Source organism: Mesocricetus auratus, unplaced genomic scaffold (genome assembly GCF_017639785.1).
Source record: "Mesocricetus auratus isolate SY011 unplaced genomic scaffold, BCM_Maur_2.0 Super-Scaffold_100009, whole genome shotgun sequence".
In the NCBI taxonomy this organism is placed as follows: Eukaryota; Metazoa; Chordata; class Mammalia; order Rodentia; family Cricetidae; genus Mesocricetus; species Mesocricetus auratus.
In genome coordinates, this window is record NW_024429193.1 from 29570580 (window position 1) to 29593230 (window position 22651).

Below are 22651 nucleotides of genomic sequence, written 5' to 3' on the forward strand. Positions count from 1 at the left end.
AAATGATTCAAAAATCTTCTTTGTTTGGTAAATTATTAGAGGGTGTACTGTGACTTTTACATATACATTCTTCATGAAGAGTGTCATATTTCAAATGTGTTCATTTGCATTATCAAAGATGCCAAGACTTTCATAAGTAATACAACATCATTACATCAGTCATTTTCATAAAAGTTCATTGTATTCCAAATTAGGTTGGGCTTTGGAAAATAAAACCCCTCTGTAGTAAAAATAGCAATATTTAACATTGTTTTAGAATCATATTATTGTGAGAGCACAAATGAATGGACTATTAGGATTTTTTGAAGAAAACTATTTTATATGATGCATGTTCATAAATGTTATGTAAATGCTATTCAAGAGATAGCTTAGTCTCTGCCTATATATTATGATCTTCCAGCAACATATTCCTAATTGCAGAATGATTTTAATCTGCAGAGCTCTGTTATATCTAATTTTAAATATGAAATGATTTTTAAATATTGTGTTCATACATATTTGAAGTCTAGTGCATCAGAGGGCTGTGGTTGTTTTCGTAGGAAAACCATGCTTAACATTCAATACCAATTAAAATTCTCATATTTCTATTTTTTCTTTGCTAAAAAGTGTGACTGGTAAGATGAATCTCATATCCTGACTTTACAGGGTACAATGCATTTACCTCTTGCTGGTTTCTCATGACTCCTACCACAACATCTAAGCTGTTTTGTGTGTAGGAGGAATCCATAGGGCCCAGAAAGCAACTGACACAGGGAGCTGCTAAACAGGTATTTGCTGAAAGGATAGTAAAGTCATTTGGCTACCTGTGCTTCTGGAACAGGAATTCTCAGAGAGAGAGGAGTAGAAATTCCTAGGAAGAGAGGAATGGCAGAGAACTTCCTGGTTAGTATTTCTGTCTTTCCTTGGCAATGGCTATACCATCTGAATAAGTAAGCTCACCACTCTACTTAGGGTACTGCTCCCACAGACACAAACATGTTGAGAGACGGGAGAGAGAGAGAGAGAGAGAGAGAGAGAGAGAGAGAGAGAGAGAGAGAGAGAGAGAGAGAGAGAGGGAGGGAGGGAGGGAGGGAGGGAGGGAGGGAGGGAGGGAGGGAGGGAGGGAGGGAGGGAGGGAGGGAGGGAGGGAGAAGAAGAAGAAGAAGAAGAAGAAGAAGAAGAAGAAGAAGAAGAAGAAGAAGAAGAAGAAGAAGAAGAGGAAGAAGAAGAGAAGGAGTCTAAAGACAGGCAGTGTGTATTATTTGTCTTTCTATTCATACTGAATGGATGCTTTAATGGTACATTACATATGACACTGGCTCAGAGAGTAGGTGAGAAAAATTACTTTTTTGTTTGACTCATGATACAGGTACTATGAATTTTTCAGAAACCTTCATAGTCTGAATATTCTCAACCAAGTTTTCAGTTTATTTACAGACCAAAAGAATAAGTATATACAACATAACAGACACTAAGTTACACTCAAAAGAGTACTCAAGGATAATTCTCCATACAGACTTACCTGAAGTTCTGTATATGAAGCATTTGTTGTTATTAGCCCTAATTCAAATAGTCAAATTCATGTACCAAACTCATCAAAATAATATGTACACACACACACACACATTTGTAACACACACACATTTACACCACACTTATGTATTCACCATGTGTTACTCTTACTATCTGTGGTTTTTCTCTCACACAGCTTACTTCTTCCAAGCTCTTTTTTTCATCTTTGTTATTCAAGAATAACTGTGTTATTCAAGATTTGTGTTGTTCACAAATCAAAAAAGGACAACTAATCTCTAGTATGTTACCTTCCAAGAATGAGGCTATTTGTAGACATAGATTATGAACGCTAAGATTTTTATTTAACAGATTTATAAATATTGTTTATGACTGTTTGTTTGGGTTCTTTCTCTTAAATTCTTAGAGTTCAAAAGCTAATACAGAAACACAGCAGAAAATAAGGGTCTTTGATTTTTTTTTTGTTTTTTAAAGTCGCTCCCATGAAAAATTATTTAAAATTCCTCTAGCCTGCAAACATCCATTTGGCTGGTGACTGGAATGAAAAGCCAACATGGTTTAGTTAAAGACTGAAACGTTTTCATATTTATTTGATCTGTAGGATCAGTTTTGCAGTTCTGGATGACTTTAAAAAACTTCATGGAAGTCATTTTGCAGGAAATTGCAAATTATTCTGCATCAGCTCGCTTTGTCTCCTATTCTGTGGTGCGGAGCTTAAAAGGCAACCAGGCTCCTTTCTTGTCCCGGGGCTGTTGTAAATTGATTTGGTGGTGGGGGAAGCCAAGAGCTGGGAGGACTGGCTTCCCCCATCACATTTAAATTCTTCTTCACTTGTGCAGTTCTGTTCCAATAATAAGTGCTCCGAGTTAAAATGCCTTTTCTTTTATTTTGAAGTATATTTTCTTTATTTAGAGTGTATTTAGGCACATTTAAAATTTTCAAACCTGTTCTTTCTAATATAATCATGTCATCATTTATGCATTAGTTACACTGCATACATGCTTTCTAGAAGTTATAGCAATATCCTCTATTGTTTACCTAACACTTGTTTCAAGGGAATATTAAATTAATCTTCTAAAAGAAACCTCAAGTACCTGTGTTTCTTGTCTGCTATTATACTCCTAACAGAGTCCCGCAGTCCTAGAAAGACAAAAGGTCCAAACTTAAAAAGAAAGCACCCAGCTCCAGTTGGCCAGGAATAATAGCTGAAGGCAGTAGAAGCATGTGGGGATGAGTTGTACTTTTCCCAAAGCTTTGTTGGAGGTACAGAAGAAATTGTCTAGACATGATGTTGGATTAAGAACTAACAACAAGAAGTTAGTGGATTACAATGGCGGGAAGGAATAATCTCTGGTGTACTTTGTCGGGTTTCCCTGGCATGTCAAATGTCAACTCTTTCTTCAGCGCATTTTCGGGAGACAATCACAATGTTGATAGTTCAGCCCTTGCCTTTGCAAGGCTGCTTTGTTGGAACCAGTCTGCTTCTGGCAAATGGAGGCAGGACCGAGGCTGAAAAGCACAGAGGAAATTCCAAGGCAGTTTCTCTAAAACTGTAATATGTGTTTACATTTTTCTGTGGCTGAGAGAAAAATAGCCACTGTTGAGTTAAGAGGTCCTGAACACAGGCCACGTGACATGGTGCTGAGGACAAGGCAGACAACTGGGCACTGTGAACAGGTCATGAACAAGCCACATGACGGCACTATCCTGAAAACTTTCTGCTTTCTCTTCATGATAGTTTGTGGAAGGTGGCACTCAGGTCGAACCTTCAGGTCAATCATTTGCCATCTTTGCTTGGCAGTAGAAACATTTTAACAGGCTGTGTGATAAGTGGGACAGTAAGAGACGCCAAGGGATGACTTTGCAGGGATGCATTTTACAAACACTTGGGATAAGGTATCAGCGTCTTTTCAAGGATCAGACCTTGTCATGCACCCATGGGCCCTCTTTAGTCTTTACTTTGCCTTGTCCACACCACAGGTTTGGGGACAGCAAAGTGTTAGTTTCCTTTGAGAACTTTGGGAGGAGAAAGTTTGATATTGGGCAGAGGGTAGGTGTTTAACACGCCTTAACCCTGAACACAAAAACCTTTGAACATTTCTCAGTCTTGGAGTACCTAATAACACTGCACTGCAGAACAATAAAACTTTGGCCCACTGGAAGACTGTGTTCCATTTTTCACTGTCTTGTTCCATTCCTTATTTGCTACCCTAGGATGAAATATTCACTTTTAAACTGAAAGGTTCTAACCATTAGTAATCTTTAAATACTACATAATCTTTTAAAATGGAAAGTAAAGGCAGAGTCGTTGATAATTACCTTGGTCGTTCAATCCACCCCCCACCCAGCATGTGGTTAAGAGACAAGTGAATTTAGTGTGAGACTGTACTTTGTCTGACCTGTGCTCTTCTCTGATCATGATCATTTTGCCCACTTATCTGCTTGTGGAATTTCACTGTTTAAAGGCTATTCTTCATGTCCAAATGATATATAGGCATGTTGTACATTTTGAAAAAAAATGTGACCGTTTTTCACTGCAAAGCTACTTGCATTCCTACTGTAGTTGAAATGATTAGGATATCCTTAATATTTATAGCTATATAGGTAATACTATAAATAAAAGACACACTGATTATACCTTTCCTTTTTCTCAGCTGGTCATAATTTCTCTTGAGGAAGAAAATCATGCTTGGTATTTTCTTTGCTCTACCTGGATATGTTGGCCTAAATTGCTTAAACTATTTGAAATTATCCAAATATAAAATGAATGCAATCACTCCCCCTTTAAAAATTGGTTTCTAACATTCTGTAACTCTTCTAACTTTAAGCCAATCAAAACTACAGACTTAATCTCAGTGTAATTATAGTCCTCATCAAGGAAGGAGAAATGAGGTAAGTTCATAGAGTAACAGCTAAAGAATTTTCTATAATATGAATATTTTAAATGTTGAAAATTGCGGTCTGTCTTCGTATAGTTCCAACTATACTGTTAACAGATAATCTTACTGATTTCATAAATCATTTCATATTTTAAGAACATACACAGGTTGGAAACACTCAAATAAATGTACCTTAAGTACAGAAAAATACTTATCTCATTTATCATTTAAAAACAATTTTACAGGGAGCTACCAAAGTACTGACACTGTGTATTATAAATGTCCATGTTGTGTGCTGGTAATACTGTCTGAAGTGCTTGGAATAGAGTAGGAGGAAGGAGAACTGAGCCATCAAAATATGTAAGCCAGTGCAGTCAGGGCAAATGAATCACCAAATAAGACTAGAAAGAGAGGAATAAAAGAAGAAATTTTCAAAATCCAAATGGGTATGGCATAGATATGGATTTGTGTATCAAAAGTTGAAGAAGAACGGGAGAGGCTGTGTAATACCTTTGGCCTTCTGTGGAGAGGGGGTAGAGTACAGGGAACATAAAATCCATTGTTGCAGCCATATTTGTGCATTGAGAAGTGTAGATCAAGAACAAGTGTGAAAGTCACAAAACACAACGGGACACAGCCTTAGGTTAGACAGTCCTCAAGGTGGCCAGAAGGAAGACATGCTCTGGGCAAGCTGAGGATATGAAGGACAGCATCAGCTTTATTGCTGCACTTCAGTCTTACTAGAGTTCTAGATCTCTAAAAGAATTAGAAATAGAACAGACAAAACAGAGGGAGGGGCCCATAAGAACCACAAAACTCATTCTTATCTTTACCTGACTATTTTCTCTACCTAACAGCTCTCACTATTTGCTATTGTAGATATTTGCATTCCTTTTTAAATTAAATTTCTTTAAATTAAAAACAATCTTTTTTATTTATTATTTTAATTTTAAATAGCTTGTTTTACATGTCAATTCCAGTTCCCTATCCCTCCCCTCCTCCCACACCTCTCCACCACTCCTCCCAGCCTCCCACCCTATTACCAATTCCTTCTACATAGGGGATATCTAGAGTCTGTCATTTCACTCAGGGTAGGGTCCAGGCACTCCCCTAAGAGTCCAGACTGAGAGAGCATCCCTCTTTGTGTTATGGACACACGATGTCTGTTTGTATTCCAGGGATAAACACTGATCCACTGCTCAGGGCCCCATAGGTTGCCCAGGCCTCCTCACTGACACTCACATTTGGGGGGTCTGGATCAGTCCCATGCTGACCTCCAAGCTGTCAGTCTGGGGTTCAAGAGCTCTCCCCTGTTCAGATCAGCTATATCTGCGGGTTTTGCCAGCCCATTCTTTGCCAATTTGCTCATTGCTCCTCTCTCTGTCACTGGGTCCCTTGGGTTCAGTTCAGTGTTTAACTGTGGGTGTTTGCCTCTGCTTCCATCAGTCACTGGTTGAAGGCTCCTGGATGGTTATAGACATCAAGTTCATTATCAGAAATGGGCATTCGAGGTGGTCTCTCCACTATTGCTTAGCTTGCCAATTGGTGTCATCCCTTTAGATCACTAGAGGTCACACTGGTGCCAGATCTGTCTTCTAACCTATGATTCCCTCTTCCCCCTATTCTACAACCCCACTCAACCTTCCTGTTCCCCCATGACCTACTCTCTCTTCCTCTTCTCCCCCTCTCTTCTTCCCAGCTCCCACTCCCCCCACCCCTCACCATGTTCCCCATCTGCTCAGAGGATCTTGCCTCATTCCTCTTCTCTTGGGTACCATGCATATCTCTTAGCTGCTTTCCTGTTTCCCAGACTCTCTGTCAGTGGAAGTGCAGACTGGCACTATCCTGATCCATGTCTAAAATCCATATATGAGTGAGTACATGCCATGTTTGGTTTTTGTGACTGGGTTACCTCACTCAGGATGGTTTGTTTCTTCCAGTGCTATCCATTTACCTGTGAATTTCAAGATTCCATTGTTTTTTTTTCTGCTGAGTAATACTCCATTGTGGAAATGTACCACATTTTCTCTATCTACTGTTCAGTTGAGGGGTATCTAGGTTGCTTCCAGGTTCTGGCTATTACAAATAATGCTGCTATGAAAATAGTGGAGCAGATGCTCTTGTTGTATGAATTTGCCTCTTTTGGATATATCCCTAAGAGTGGAATTGCTGGGTCTTGTGGTAGAATGATTCCCATTTTCCTGAGGAATCTCCATACTGATTTCCAAAGTTGGCACTCCCACCAGCAGTGGAGGCGTGTTCCCCTCTCTCCACATCCTCTCCAGCATAAATTGTCTTTGGTGTTTTTGATTTTAGCCATTCTGATAGGAGTAAGATGGTATCTTGAAGTTGTTTAGTTTGCATTTCCCTGATGGCTAAGGATGCTGAGCACTTTCTTAAGTGTCTCTCAGCCATTTTAGCCTCCTCTATTGAGAATTCTCTATTTAGTTCTGTACCTCACCTTTTAATTGGATCCTTTGGTGTTTTGGAGACTTGCTTCTTGAGTTCTTTGTAAATTTTGGAGATTAGCCCTCTGTCAAATGTGGGGTTAGTAAATATCTTTTCCCATTCTGTGGACTGCCTTTTTGTCTTGTTGACTGTGTCCTTTACCTTACAGAAGCTTTTCAGTATCAGGAGGTCCCACTTGTTAATTGTTGATCTCAGTGTCTGTGCCACTGGTGTTATGTTCAGGAAGTGGTCTCCTGTACCAACTCATTGAAGAGTATCTCCCACTTTCTCTTCTTAAAGTTTCAGTGTGGCTGGATTTATGTTGAGATCTTTGATCCATTTGGACTTAAGTTTTGTACAAGGCGATAAACATGGATCTATCTGCAGTCTTCTGCATACCAGCACCCAGCATGCCAGCATGCCAGCATGCCAGCATGCCAGCACCATTTGTTGAAGATGCTTTCTTTTTTCCATTGTATAGTTTTAGCTTCTTTGTCAAAAATCAAGTGTTCATAGGTGTATGGGTTAAAATCAGGGTTTTCAATTCGGTTCCTTTGGTCTACCTGCCTATTTTTGTGCCAATACCAAGCTGTTTTCAGGACTATAGTTCTATAATAGAGCTTGAAGTCAGGTATGGTGATGCCTCCTGAAGTTCCTTTATCGCATAGGGTTGTTCTGTCTATCCTGGGCCTTTTGTTTTTCCATATAAAGTTGATTATTGTTCTTTCCAGGTCCTTGAAGAATTGTGCCGAATTAAAAGCAATCTTATTTTACATGCCAATTCCAGTTTCCACTCCTTCATGTCCTCCCATTTCCCCAACCATTTTTCTATCTCCCATGGGTTATCATTAAAGTCTGTCACATCATTTGGGGCAGGACTTAGGCAATGGAATCCTGAAATTTGCAGGCAAACGGATGACACTAGAAGAAACCACCCTGAGTGAGGTAATTCAGTCACAAACACACACACACATTGGTATGTACTTACACACATATGGATTTTAGACATGGAGCATGGGAATGTCAGCCTACAATCTGACAAACAGGGAACACCCTAAGAGAGATATGCACGGCACCCCAGAGAAGGGAATGAGTCAGGATGGGAGGCAGGAAAGAGGGAGTTTGGAGAAAGAGAGGGGGAAAAGAGGAAGGGAGAGGAAGACATGGAGGAACAGGAAGGTTGAATGAGGGGAAGAATATAGGAGAACAGGATGACAGATCCTGTAATAGAGGTAGTCATTATAGGTTTGAGGAGAGATCTGTCACTAGGGAGATTTCCAGAGATCTACAAGGATGACACTAACTGACACACTAAACAATAGTGGGGAGGCTACCTTAAATTCCTTTCCTGGGTAATGAGATTGATCACCACCTTATATGCCATCCTAGAGCCTTCATCCATTGGCAGATGGAAGCAGAGGCAGACATCCACAGCTAAACACTGAACTGAACTCCTGGAAACCAGTTGCAGAGAGGGAGGAGTGATGAGCAAACGAGTCAAGAACAGGCTGGTGAAACCCACAGAGACAGCTGACATCAACTAGGGGGGCTCATGGACCCCAAACTGATGGCTGAGGGGCCAGCATGGGACTGATCCAGACCCCCTAAATTTGGGTGTCAGTGAGGTGGCCTCAGCAATCTATGGGGCCTTGGGTAGTAAATGAGTATTTATCCCTGGCATAGGAATGGACTTTCGGAGCCCATTCCACATGGAGGGATGCTCTCTCTGCCTGGACACACGGGGGAGGGTCTAGGTGGGGGGGGTGCTGGAGGAGAAGGTTAGGGAGCTGAGTTTGATATGTGAAGCAAGCTTGTTTCTAATTTAAATAAAAAAGATAAAAAGAAATTAGCATTACTACAACAAAGTGGCATTCACATAATCATATAGGATATATTTGCACAGACCAATGTATTTTGCAGTTTGTAGGAGTGAGAGTTAATTAAAGATCAAGCAACAGTAACAGATATGACAGGACCCATTGGTGGGTATTTTATTGTATTTTAACAACTGTAATGGGTTATTTTATTTTTACTGAGAGTATATGTGTGTATATTTATATTCACCTGTGTGTAAAACCATCAAGGGTCAAAAGGATGTCAGATTTCCTGGAGCAGGAGCTACAGGTAACTGTGAACCTTCTAAAAAAGGAAACTTCACAAAAGGAATCAAGTACTCTGAGCCACCAAGCCATCTCTTTAATCCTAGAAGTGTGTTTTACAAGACAAAGTAAACTTGTAGAGCAAAACCAAACTTTGTCAAATATTAATGGAAATGAACTATATGTCACAATATAGAAGTGATTTTTTAAAGAAATAAATTTGGCAGAGATAAATATCAGAAATAAAAGCAGAGATAGGTCAATGCATTAGGATCTAATGTTTGAAAGACATGATGCAGCGGTGGCCATAATGCCCACAGAGAGGCTTAGCATGTTGGTTGACGAATTACAGTTATTAATAATACCTAGCCTTTGTAAATGAAGATTTAAATTGAGTACTTATTGTTACATGAGATCTATTGATAAGATTTAGAAGCATGAATCTTCCCAGAATGTGTACACAAATGTTGAAATTCGCAGTAAATTGGAGAAAGGTAGATTTGGCAATGTGAAGTGTGACTTCAACTTTCTCTTCCCTGTATTTCTTTATCGTTTCAACTTTGCTACATTCTGTTCCATAGGAAATGAAGAGGGAAGTACACATTTTCTCCAGTTAGGTTAACAGAAATTCAACATACTTGACTGAAGGATTATCTTGGAGAATACCCCAAAAAGTCCCTGAGACATTCTTGAGACCTAGGGACCGAGGAGTCAAAGACAGGGCAATGACAAAAGTTGGCTAGAAAACAACTTGAAGTTTCAGCTCATGTTTTTTTTCCTTTTAAACTCATAGGTTAATGGTTTACTTTATTTTATGGGCAAAGACAGTTAATAGTTCATTTCAAAGACTAAGTATAGACATTTCTGCATCACAAATAATCTGAAACTATTTTCCCAAGTTAAAATAGTAGTTATCTTTAATTACAATATTGAGAAATAAGAAGAAGGCAAAACTCCCCACAAAAAATCAGTAAGAACAGATTTGGAAAATTGTTTGAACCCAATGATTAGGATTCATTCTATAAACACCATGTATTCTTAGGGTTTCCAGATGCAGTTATATGTTTGCATTAGAGAAATTCATGTGTAAAGTAGTCCAATGAGGTGTTCCATATAGAATAATAGTAGCATTGGGCTTTGTCTACAACTGAAAAACAGCAATGGATTTTTAAAATCATATTTTTCTTTTAAAAATTATAAGGATTTCATTGGCAATTTGGCAAATGAAGAAAAATAGTATTCTTTCATAGCTATTAAATAACCTACAGAGAACAGTTTGTGAATATGCTCTGAATTTTAAAACTAAGAAGTATACATACTTTATATAATTATAACAATTACATATGTATTTATTATATATATAGGTACTTCATAGTCTACATTGTAATTATCTTTCATATGATTATCTAGTTTAACTTTTATTAACAAATAGTTGACTTCTTATACATGCTAAGTATATATTATAAATATAATTGGAGTGTTTAAGGAAATTATAGCTTAAACAACCATGACAAAGCATTGTGCTAATTTTTTGCAGGGTTCACACATATACAGAAGGGAACATTCTCAAACAATCTCAAATAAGCATGTGGCATTCGAGCTGAAAGAAGAAGGTCAAGAGATAGGCAGGCTCTTAGAAGGTCAAGAGTGTTCCAGGAAGAAGGAAAGCTGGTGTCAACAGCCTGGAATAGAGTGAAGAGTGTATGACGTGTTCTGAGAGATGGGGGGGGACCTTGTGACAGCACAAGAGTTAAGGTTATTCATATAAACTCTGAAGTATATGAAGACGCAATACACAGCAGTCCGGGTAACCTTAACAAATAGAAATGTATTGTAAAAAGCCTTAGACATGAATACTGGGATGGAATAATGGGTACAGAGTCCAAGTTATTGGTCTTGAAAAATAAGAAAACCAGTAGCATATGTAGAACCATTCAAATGTAAGGGAAAAAGAGGAGGGGTGAAGCAGTGTTTCTGCAAGGCAGTCAGAGAAAGAAACAAACGAAACAAAACGTAAATTGATTCTTCTGTCTCATCCTACTCAATACTTGAATTACCGGTTGTGATCCAGCATACAGATTTCAAATTATATCATATGTATGTATTAAAACATCACGATGAAGAAAGGAAAGTGGGCACAAAGCCTACCTCTAAGCCAAGAAGTTAGTTGTAATTGACACCTGCTGAAAGAGGGAATGTAAGTTCTCGCCAATGGCAATGCACTGAGTAAATCAGCCACACTTCATCTAGGAGAGGCTTCATACTCTTTCTAGCAAAGTTTGTCAGATTTTTAAGAAGAAAAATAAGCCAAAAAAGCATGGATATTTTTTGTGTTGGTTAACATTTTGATACAGAGAGGAAGAACACACGTTTGCATGAAGAGGGAGGGGAGAACTCCTAGGCAGAGTTGGGAAAGGGAATGAATATTAACAAAATCTATTGTATGAAAAATTTTAAAAAAGTCTCAGTGATATCCAAGATTCAGCACAATAAATATATGCCATTAAAATAGGGGCATAGATCTGGATTTGTTACAGAAACTTAGAGAACTGTCAGGGAGAAAAAATTATAGGGATATGCCTGCATATGGTCTAGGGCTCTTCCAATCTAGTAAGGAGAAATTTGGGGAAGAGAATGGAGTTCAAGAGGGTGTATTGGAACAATAAGATGGCAAAGCAGGTAACTTTTATTGAGCCCTGTGGTCAGTCAATGAATATGATCTGCTTCCATCATGATCAAAACCCCAAGCAAATCTTCACCTTGTTTCTAATAGGTTAATTATATTTTTAACCATGTATGCAGGGTGTCATGTTGAATAGACCCCTCTCTTCATCAGCCAGTTCTCATAGTTTCTCTCTGTTGTTCATGGTCTATCTCCAGCTTCCTTGCTTCTTTAAGGTAAAAAGGAAACCTCAGAGAAACCCCTGACTTGAGTTGGGACATCTCACAACTTTGTCATTTTATTGATCTCCTCCAGCTAGGCATAACGTTCGTATAAAGCTTTGTGGGGCAGTTCAAAAACATTCTCAGTTCCTACCAGAGATTGTACTATGAAGTCTCCTTCTCCTCATACAACCCCATGGGAGTTTTTTGGTTTCTGATAATCCTGGTGCTTTCTGCTGTCTCCAACCCTATACAGCAGGGAGGGAGCTCCTCTGATCCCAGGTCCTAGAAGATTCTGGTTTATTTTCCTTGATCATTGTCTCATCCTTTCCCACATGATTTTCTTTACCAGCTATTGTCATTCATATAAGAATTGTTTTTCATTCTTTCAAAATGAAAATTCCAAATTTATCCAAAAAGATGACTTAATTCTTCCAATGAAGCATATGCTTTGCACATTTGATGGGTGAAATAAGCCTGGGTGGTACTCATGGGTTTGGAAGTTTGTTAAGGGTTCAGTTTATATCCATATTGAATATCTACTGAGGATGGGAGTTGATTGACTTATGTCACCTTTGCCGTCTTTCTTGCACTTCCTTTATATTGCAGATGGTGAAGGATTCCATGAGTGGTTTATAGCCAAGGTTTAAAACTTTATGGAGTACAAGTTTGGAATTTGAAATCTGAAAGCTCCTGTGACATTTTCCTGATGTCTTTACTGTCTTCTTCATCAGCCTCAAGCCAAAGCCTACCTTCATTTTTCTCTTTCCCCTTTCCATATTTTTCTACACAACTGGGAAAATAGGACCAATAATTTAATAAAAGAAACACTTAGGTAACAAGAGACCCTTTCAAGCAGATGTCACCGTCTAATGGAGAATTATTATACCATATATATTATCATAGTTATAGCAGAACCAGATTGAGGAAAAATGATGAATTCTTTTCCTTCTGCATGTTTTTAAGAATGTAACCAATGAAAAAACAGGAGGAGCTATTGCAATTTAAAGGGAACCATTCCAAAGGAGGTAATATGCCACTTACTATTATTATTATTATTATTATTATTATTATTATTATTATTATTTAAGTATTATTTTGATAAGGAATCTAGAAAGCAAGCAATATTTGATTAAAATTATAACAAATGAAACCACATTCTCTCAAATTTGTCAGTTACTTTCTTTGTTGTTTTTTAGGTGTTGGGATCAAACCCAGAGATTTGTCTAGGCAAGTGCTCTACCACGGAGCTATTTTCTCTTTCTGTAATTATTAAAAAAGCAATTCTTTTTCTCATGATAACTTAAAAAATATTTCAGAAGAATAATCATCAGCATATCAACCTGAAATCGGATACTCCATTGTTTAAATGAACTGAATAGTGTCAAACAGCTAAGCAGAGCAAGTGTGTTACCATCCTCAATTTTGTAGTCAAAGTTATTCTAGGAATGGCAGGTTTATAGCTCCTTGGAAACAAATACCTTTTTGCAAAAATATATTCTTTCATGTAAACTTAGAATCCAATAGCATTGTGCTATAATCTGCTAAAAATTGACATTTTAGAGGCACAGGTTATATAGATTTTGTATCATTTTCCCCTTTGTCTCCTATAAATGATTATTTGTGGATGTCAATAAAGCAGATCAATGTCTCAAAGGACAAAGGGAGTCGACAGAGTTGGGTGCAAGGCATAACTAAGAAACATTTGTGCTCCCATGAGGAGCCAACATAGTCTGGCTCAATAGGTTTGGGCAGGGCCCAGCCCCTTTCCCATGCATTAAGACTGAGCATCCCACCAACAAGCTAGCTCATGTACCAGATTTGAAAAATAAAATAAAAAGATAAAAAAATTTAAAAAAATGGAAAAACAAAGAACATTTGTGATCTGAACTTCTACTTGAACCAAGAGTGGCTCTTCTGCTTTGTATACTTCTGCAAATATGGCTCTATGACAAATGGTTACCTTGCTGCAGCTTCAGCTTGCTTCCATTACCAATTTCGTAGTGTGTGTGTGTGTGTGTGTGATGCTTACATAGACAGATGTATGTGGTACCACACACTTGTGCAGTTGACTGTAGAGAGCAGGGATTGATAGTGGTTTGTCTTTCTCAATGATTTTTATTTATGATTTTTGAGACAGGTCTATCATTAAACCTTGCTATTTTCCTCTAGACTGCCTGGCCAGGAGGGACCAATTTCTGGGATATCTATGCATCATTTCTGCCAGTGTAATTAGGAGCATGTGGCCACGTTCCATGTTTAGATGTGTTCTAGGGATCTAAAGTCATATTCTCATGTTTACTCAGCAAGAATTTTACCCACTGAGGCATCTCCCTAGCTTGGTGACTTCTATGCAAGTAAATGACCTATTAGGTCAATTTCTCACTTTTTATATCTGCAAAATATAGAAAACATGATACTATGCACTGAAACTTTGGATCTTCTATAAATTTAATAAGAAAATCTATATGACTGATTTAATCTCCTACTTCCTACAATGGTGTACCATCCAGACCTTTATAATTAAGGATATTTTGCTAATCAGCCAATATTTAATGATCTAAAATCTATTCAGACAATCTCTATGTGATTTTGTTGTTTAAAGCCTCATAGAATCCTATTAGACCTCAACCCAAATCCAGAGTTTCACCAGGAACTTTGGGGAACAGTAAAACTCTTCACGTGTGCAGATTAGGTACTCTTTATCTTTCACAAAGGCCCAATCTTAGGGAAGAAGTAAAAAAAAAACCTCTCCTTCCTCATTTCCATCAGCAAACAAACTGCCTACAAGATAGAAACTGGAGTTTTGTTGTTTTGAACTTAACAAATGAAAAGGAAAACTTTCTACATTTTTTAAATTCAGTGGGTCATAATTCTTAGCCACACTGATGTATGTCTTATCATCACATAAGACTCACATTAACTTCAAAGGCGGTGGCACACAATGGTACACAGAGTGGTGAGGAACATATCCAGGACATAATGAAGTACTATCTGAAGCAGGGATGAAGCAGACGTCTTGGGAGAGGAAACAGTAGCAGCACAGTGAGCCAGCGAGCTGCCAGAGGCAGCCTGGGTCACTCACTCAGCCTTAAGGATATCATGCTAACAATCAACCAAAAACGTGAAGCCAGGTGAAGAAAAGCACACTGGAAGCACTGGAAATACAGTTTCTAAGTGAAGTCCAACTTACATGTGTGTGACTTGGCAGAAGGTACTGGATATTCATAAATCTTCCATGTTCCAAAGAGCTGGGGGCTTTGAGAAATGACCATGATTCACATAGGTCTGAAATGAAATCAGGATATAAAAAAATGCATGTGAGACCAATGAAGAGAAGGCCATACCTCCTAGTTTAAAGCAGTTTTCCCAAATTCTATTATTGTAGAGTATGTTCTGTCATGGTGAAGTTCTACTTTTAGTCACCTCCATTGTTCTTGGAAATTTTCCAAGCTTCGTGCCCCAAGAGTTGTGCAAAGTGAGGGAAAGAATGTCCTTGTTCAGGTAGGCAAAGGGTTTAGTTTTCCAGGTATCAACCTATGGGATAGCTATAGTTATCCAGGAAACCCCAGACTTCAGGGTCTGGACTAGGTTTGTTGATTAGAATTACAGAGCTAACTACAAAGTGATGTGTTAGAGAAAGGGACATGTGAGGAGTTAGGAGATCAGCAGTTGCCAGGCACAAATCTCCCTAGATTTCCTCACTGACTGTAGTACTTAACTTCCAGTTGAGCAAAGAACAAGGTGTTGCAGGAAAATGTAACTTCAGAGAAAGAGCATACTTTATTGCTCATTGCACAGTACTTTCAGAATGGCTAATAAAGAAACTGTGCTGCAGGATTACCACTGCTCACTGCCTTTGCTGGGTTGTTAAGGAGTCTGATTAATGGAGCAAATATGGTTTTGGCATAACAATCAAGATGGGTTCCTTAGACAAAGCAGGTCTTGTCTGCTTTACCCAATGCCCATTCAAGATGGACAAGTTGACATTTTCAAAATGGAAAACAGATGTTTGGTACAAAGCTTTAAAAGTGTCAGGTAGAGAGAGATGAAGGACCCTGGCTACTTAGATGGATGGGATCCAAGAAAGGAATGTGAAGAAATCTGACATTTCATTCACCAGGCATGAGTGCGTTCCAAAATAATCAGTTTACTATAGAAGAGAGAGGAGTGGTGTAGAATTAGTTGGTTAGGAGGAAGAATGACTTATGAATGTCATAAGAGACTTCTGGTAATTGTTATTCTAAACAATTAACTTGTCCTACCACCATCTTCAAATCGACTTTAGTAAAGAGTAAAAGCCTTGAATAAAGTTATAACTATACTGTTGGTAATTAAGGATTTATATTCAGCCCACTGCAAGCACTCTAGGAGCTATGTAAGAATGTTACTTACATCATTTTCATTCATCTAAAGCAAAGGCACAGTGAAGATCTGCATAAACAAATGTACACTTTGAAATGTTAAATAAATGAGATCAATTATTATGTGTTATGAATGGCAATGGTGTCATACGGGAAATTTTTTGAAAAATTATTTTTCTAAACTTTAACCTCAGGTATTCTGATTCCATTTTACTCTGGTGGGACTGGACATTTGAACATTTATAAAGCTTCCCAACTATTTTAGCATATAACCAGATTGAAAAGTACTACAGAAATGTGGCTTGATGTCTAAGATATATGAACATATTCCTACTTCCTTAGCCTTAGACTAGACCTGGAGTCACTGATAGAGTGTTTCTAGTAGCAGGCATTCCTTGTTTATGTTCTCCATACTAGTACTGGGCACTTAGTAAGAATGTTGATGCTACAGAAATACCTCCTTTGAAACAGTGATTTTCCACTTATGAGTTATGTAACATTGTATACATTGCTTACACTTTGTAGTCTTCTGTTTCTCTGTGGTGATAATAATGAAGGCTACCTCTTTTTTGCTTTCTTTTTTATTTAAATTAGAAACAAGCTTGCTTCACATGTCAATCCTAGCTCCCTCTCCCTCCCCTCCTCTCCTGTAACTCCCCAATCCCCCCAGTCCCAACCAATTCCCATTCCTCTCACCAGGAAAAGTGAGGCCCTCCATGGGGAATCTCCAAAATCTGTCATATCATCCACAGAAGGGCCTAGGCCCTTCCCCATGTGTCCAGGCTGAAAGAGCATCCCTCCATGTTGGATGGGCCCCTAAAATCCATTTGTATGCCAGGGATGAATACTGATCTACTACCGAGACCCCACAGATTGCTGAGGCCTCCTCACTGACACTGAACAGTTGTCCTTCTGTATGAATGCGCATCTTTTGGGTATATGCCTAAGAGTGGAATTGCTGGATCTTGTGGCAGTCTGATTCCTATTTTCCTGAGGAATCTCCATACTGATTTTCAAAGTGGCTGTTTGAGTTGGCACTTCCAACAGCAGTGGAATAGTGTTCTCCTTTCAACACATCCTCTACAGCATAACTGTCATTGGTGTTTTTGATTTTAGCCATTCTGACAGGAGCAAGATGGTATCTCAGAGTTGTATTGATTTGCATTTCCCTCATGGCTAAGGATGTTGAGCACTTTCTTAAGTGTCTATCAGCCATTTTAGACTCAGTTATTAAGAGTTCTCTATTTAGTTCTGTATCTCACTGTTATATGGATCCTTTGATGTTTTTGAGACTTGCTCTTTGAGTTCTTTATAAATTTTGGAGATCAGCCCTCTGTCAGATGTGGGGTTAGTGAATATGTTTTCCCATTCTGTGGGCTGCCTTTTTGTCTTGTTGACTGTGTTCTTTGCCTTACATAAGCTTCTCAGTTTCAGAAGGTTCCATTTATTGTAGATCTCAGTGTCTGCACTCTTGGTGTTGTGTTCAGGAAGCAGTCTCCTTTATCAATTCATTCAAGGGTACCACCTACTTTCTCTTCTTAGAGATTGAGTGTGGCTGGATTTATGCTGAGGTGTTTGATCCATTTGGGCTTAAGCTTTGTGCATGGAGATAGATATGGATCTATCTGTAGTCTTCTACATGCCAGCATCCAGTTATGCCAGCACCATTTGTTGAAGATGCTTTCTTTTTTCCATCGTATAATTTACTTTCATGGTAAAAAATCAGGTGTTTGTAGGTGTGTGGGTTAATATCAGGATTTTCAATTCAAATCCATTGTTCTACCTGTCTATTTTTGTGCCATTACCTAGCTGTTTTCAGGACTATAGCTTGAAGTCGGGGATGGTGATGCCTCCGGAAGTTCCTTTATTGTACAGGGTTGTTTTGGCTATCCTGGGTCTTTTGTTTTTCCATATAAAGTTGAGAATTGTTCTTTCAAGGTCTGCGAAGAATTGTGCTGGGATTTTGATGGCGATTGCATTGAATCTGTAGATTGCTTTTGGCAAGATTGCTATTTTTACTATGTTGTTTCTACCTATCAAAGAGCTTGGGAGATCTTTCCATTTTGTGGTATCTTAATTTTTTTAAAGACTCAAAGTTCTTGTGATACAGGTCTTTCACTTTTTTGGCTAACTTTACCCCAAGATATTTTATGTTGTTTGTGGCTATTGTAAAGGGTGATGTTTCTCTGATTTCTTTCTCAGGGAATTTATCATCTGTATATGGTAGGGCTGCTGATTTTTTTCTTAGTTTATCTTGTATCCTGCCAGTTTGCTGAAGGTGTTTATCAGCTGTAGGGTTTCCTTAGCAGAGTTTTTCGGGTCACTTCTGTAAACTATCATATCATCTGGAAATAGTTCAAGTTTGACTTCTTCCTTCCCAATTTGTATCCCCTCGATCTCCTTTTATTTTTTATTGCTCTAGCTAGAACTTCAAGTACAGTATTGAAGAGATAGGGAGAGAGTGGACAACCTTGTCTTATTTCTGATTTTCGAGGGAATGCCTTTAGTTTCTCTCCATTTAGTTTGATGTTGACTTTTGATTTACAGTATATTGCTTTTATTATATTCAGGTGTGTTCCTGTTATCCATGTTCTCTCTAGGTCCTTTATCATGAAGGGGTGTTGGATTTAGTTAAAGACTTTTTCAGCATCTAGTGAGATGATCATGTGGTTTTTCTATTGCAGTTTTTTAATATGGTGGATTAGATTGATAGATTTTCATATGTTGAACCATCCCTGCATCCCTGGGATGAAGCCTACTTGATCATGGTGGATGATTTTTCTCATGTGTTCTTGGATCTGATTTGCCAGTAATTTTGAATATTTTTGCATCACTATTCATAAGCAATATTAGTCTGTAGTTGTGTCTTTGTGTACCTTGGGTACCAAGGCAATTGTAGCCTTGTACAAAGAGTTTGGCTATGAAGCTTCTGCTTCTATTGTGTGGAACACTTTGAGGATTATTCTTTATTTCTTCCTTGATCCAGGAATGGTGCAATTTCACATTGTTCAATTTCCATGAGTATGTATGGTTTCTGCAATTTTTTTGTTGTTGAATTATAATTTTAAAAAATGGTGGTCTGATAAGGTGCATGGAATTATTCCAATTTTTTTGTACCTGTTGAGGTTAGCTATGTTGCCAAGTATGTGGTCGATTTAAGAGAATGCCCCATGTGGCACTGAGAAGAAGGTTTGTTCTTTTGTGTTTGGATGGAATGTTTTATAGATGTCTGTTAAACCCAACTGTGACATAACTTCTATTATTTCCTTTGTTTCTTTGTTTTGTTCCTATCTGGCAGTCCTGTCTAGTCATCAGAGTGGGGTGTTAAAGTCTCCCACTATAACTGTCTGAAGTCCTACGTGTGATTTGAATTTTAGTAATATGTCTTTTACAAATGTGGATGCATTTGTATTTGGGGCATAGATGTTTAAAATTTAGACTTATTCCTGATGGATTTTTCCTGTGATGAATATGAAATGACCTTCTTCATCTCTTTTGATTTTAGTTTGAAGTCTAATTTTTTAGATACTAGGATAGCTACACCCGCTTGTTTCTTGTATCCGTTTGATTGGAAAATCTTATCCCAACCCTCTACTCTGAGGTAATGTCTGTCTTACATGTATACAGCAGAAGGATGTATTCTGTCTTCAAATACATTTTGTTAGTCTGTGTCATTTTATAGGCAAATTAAGACCATTAATATTTGTATTGTTTAAATCTGGTTTCATCATGGAATATCTTGCTTTCTCCATGAAAGCTTTGCTGGGTATAGCAGCCTGGGCTGGCACCTGTGGTCTCTTAGTGTTGGTAGAATATCTATCCAGGACCTTCTGCCTTTCAGACCCATGGAGACATCAGGTAGGATTCTGATAGGTTTGCCTTTATATGTTACTTGACCTTTTTCCTTTGCTGCTCTTAAAGTTCTTTATTCTGTATGTTTGGTGTTTTAATTATTATGTGCCAAGGGAACTTTTTTTGTGATCCAGTCGCTTTGGTGTTCTGTAGACTTCTTGTACTTTCACTGGCATGTCCTTCTTTAGGTTGGGAAAGTTTTCTTCTATGATTTTGTTGAATATGTTTTCTGCCCCTTTGAGATGGATGTCATCACCTTCTTCTATACCTATTATTCTTAGGTTTGGCCTTTTTACAGTGTCCCATGTTTCCTGGATATTTTGTGTTAGGGATTTATAGGACTTAAGATTTTCTAAGATTGATGAATCTATTATCTTAGTGTATCTTCAATGCCTGAGATTCTATCTTCCATGTTCTGTTGGTTATGCTTGTGTCTGGTTCCTAATTGTTTACCCACCTTTTCTAATTCCAGATTCTTTCAGACTGGGTATTTTTTTTGGTTTTTTTATCATTTTTTATTTTAATTTTAAATAGCTTGTTTTACATGTCAATCCCAGTTCCCTCTCCCTCCCCTCCTCCCGCACTGCCCTTCCCCCCCTCCCTCCCACCCTATTGCCAAATCCTTCCACATAGGGGATATCTAGAGTCTGTCATTTTACTCTTGGTAGGGTCCAGGCACTCCCTTAAGAGTCCAGGCTGAGAGAGCATCTCTCTTTGTGCTATAGGCACACGAAGACAGTTTGTATACCAGGGATAGACACTGATACACAGCTCAGGGCCCCATAGGTTGCCCAGGCCTTCTCACTGACACTCACATTTGGGGGGTCCAAATCAGTCCCATGCTGGCCTCACCACTATCGGTCTGGGGTCCAAGAGCTCTCCCCTGTTCAGATTAGCTGTCTCTGCTGGTTTTGCCAGCCCATTCTTTGCCAATTTGCTCATCACTCCTCTCTCTCTGTCACTGGGTTCCTTGGGTTCAGTTCAGTGATTAATTGTGTGTTTGCCTCTGCTTCCATCAGTCACAGGATGAAGGCTCCCGGATGGTTATAGACATCAAGTTCATTATCGGGAATGGGCATTCGAGGTGGTCCCTCCACTATTGCTTAGCTTGCCAATTGGTGTTATCCCTTTAGATCACTCGAGGTCACTCTGGTGCCTGATCTGTCTTCTAACCTATGATTCCCTCTTCCCCCTATTCTACCCCCACCTCCTCAACTTCCTGTTCCCCCATGACCAACTCTCTTCCTCTTCACCCCCTCCATGTGTTTTTTTTAATTGTCTCTATTTCAGCTTTCAAACATTGTACTGTTTGAATTGTTTCTTGCAATTTTTGGTTTGTCTTTTCTTCCATTTCTTTAAAGAATTTTCTCATTTCCTCTTTTAAGGTCTCTTCATTCAGTTGTTTTTAAGGTCATTCTCTTCTGCTTCATCTGTGTTGTGATGTTCAGTTCTTGCTGGTGTAGAATCCCTAGACTCTGGCGGTGTCATATTTGTTTTTCTGTTGTTGAATGTGTTCTCATATTGCCGTCTTTCCATCCCTTCTTCCTTGTGGGTATGTATCCAAGGTTCTCTTCAGGTGGGTGCAAGCAGATCCAATATGCTGATGGGTCTCATGGTGGGTGCAGGCAGGTCTGAGGTACTCCCTCTCCTGGGTGGGGGAGATGAATTAGGACAGTGCTATCAGTAGAGTCAGGGTGCGTCAACCTGCCTGCAGTCCCCAGGTCAGGAGATCCCAGAGTGGCTGAATGTTACCTCCTATAGTATGTACTAAGATTATGTGTAAATGAGCTACAATCAACCCTTTAGAATACATCTAGAAAGATCAGAATCTTGTTTCTAGTTTTCTGAATCAGTGGGACCAATAATGCAACCTATATATAATCATTAAACCATTAAGTTTTTCAGCCCAGGTTTCTTTTTTTTAATTTTCGAATAAGACTAAATTTATTCAATACCCTAGAGTAAAAGTTTTGATTATAAGTATCCAACAGTATAGAAAGTACAAAACGGATCTGTAGATTTCTAATATATTAATACAAAGTGCATGACTACGTACAGTACATCCTATAGGTAGAGAGTGGAGGGGGAGAAGTCTGTGGTTGAGGTCTAGTAATAAATAAATAAATAAATACAGAAATAGAGATGATCCATCAAAAGTATATTCTACCACCAATACTGCAGTCAAAATGCACAAAAAAATGCCATGTCAAAGTAATGCAGGAGAATGGTAATGGCTGGTCTGTGTATACCACACCAAGGCTATGGAGAACAAATGCACTCATTGGGGAGTCTGTGCATGAGGTGGCTTGTACTAAGTTGGTTTTTTCAAAAAGGAAGAGACACACAGTGTAAAACTACACAACTATAGGATGCCACAAACTGTGTTATGAAACACTAACAGACTTTAAAAATCCAGTTTTCTAAAATAATCATGAGTGAAGAATACTAAGGCAGCCACATACTCCTCCCTCTATGAGAGGTCTGAAATGGTTCTATTGTTTTTCCTGAGCTTTGAGAAGAGGCCACCAGATAACTTCCACAGGGCTCTACTGAGGAGCCCTCACTGAGATCTCAATGTGAGGAGCTCTATTCAGCCATCTTGATGTTCAGAATTCCA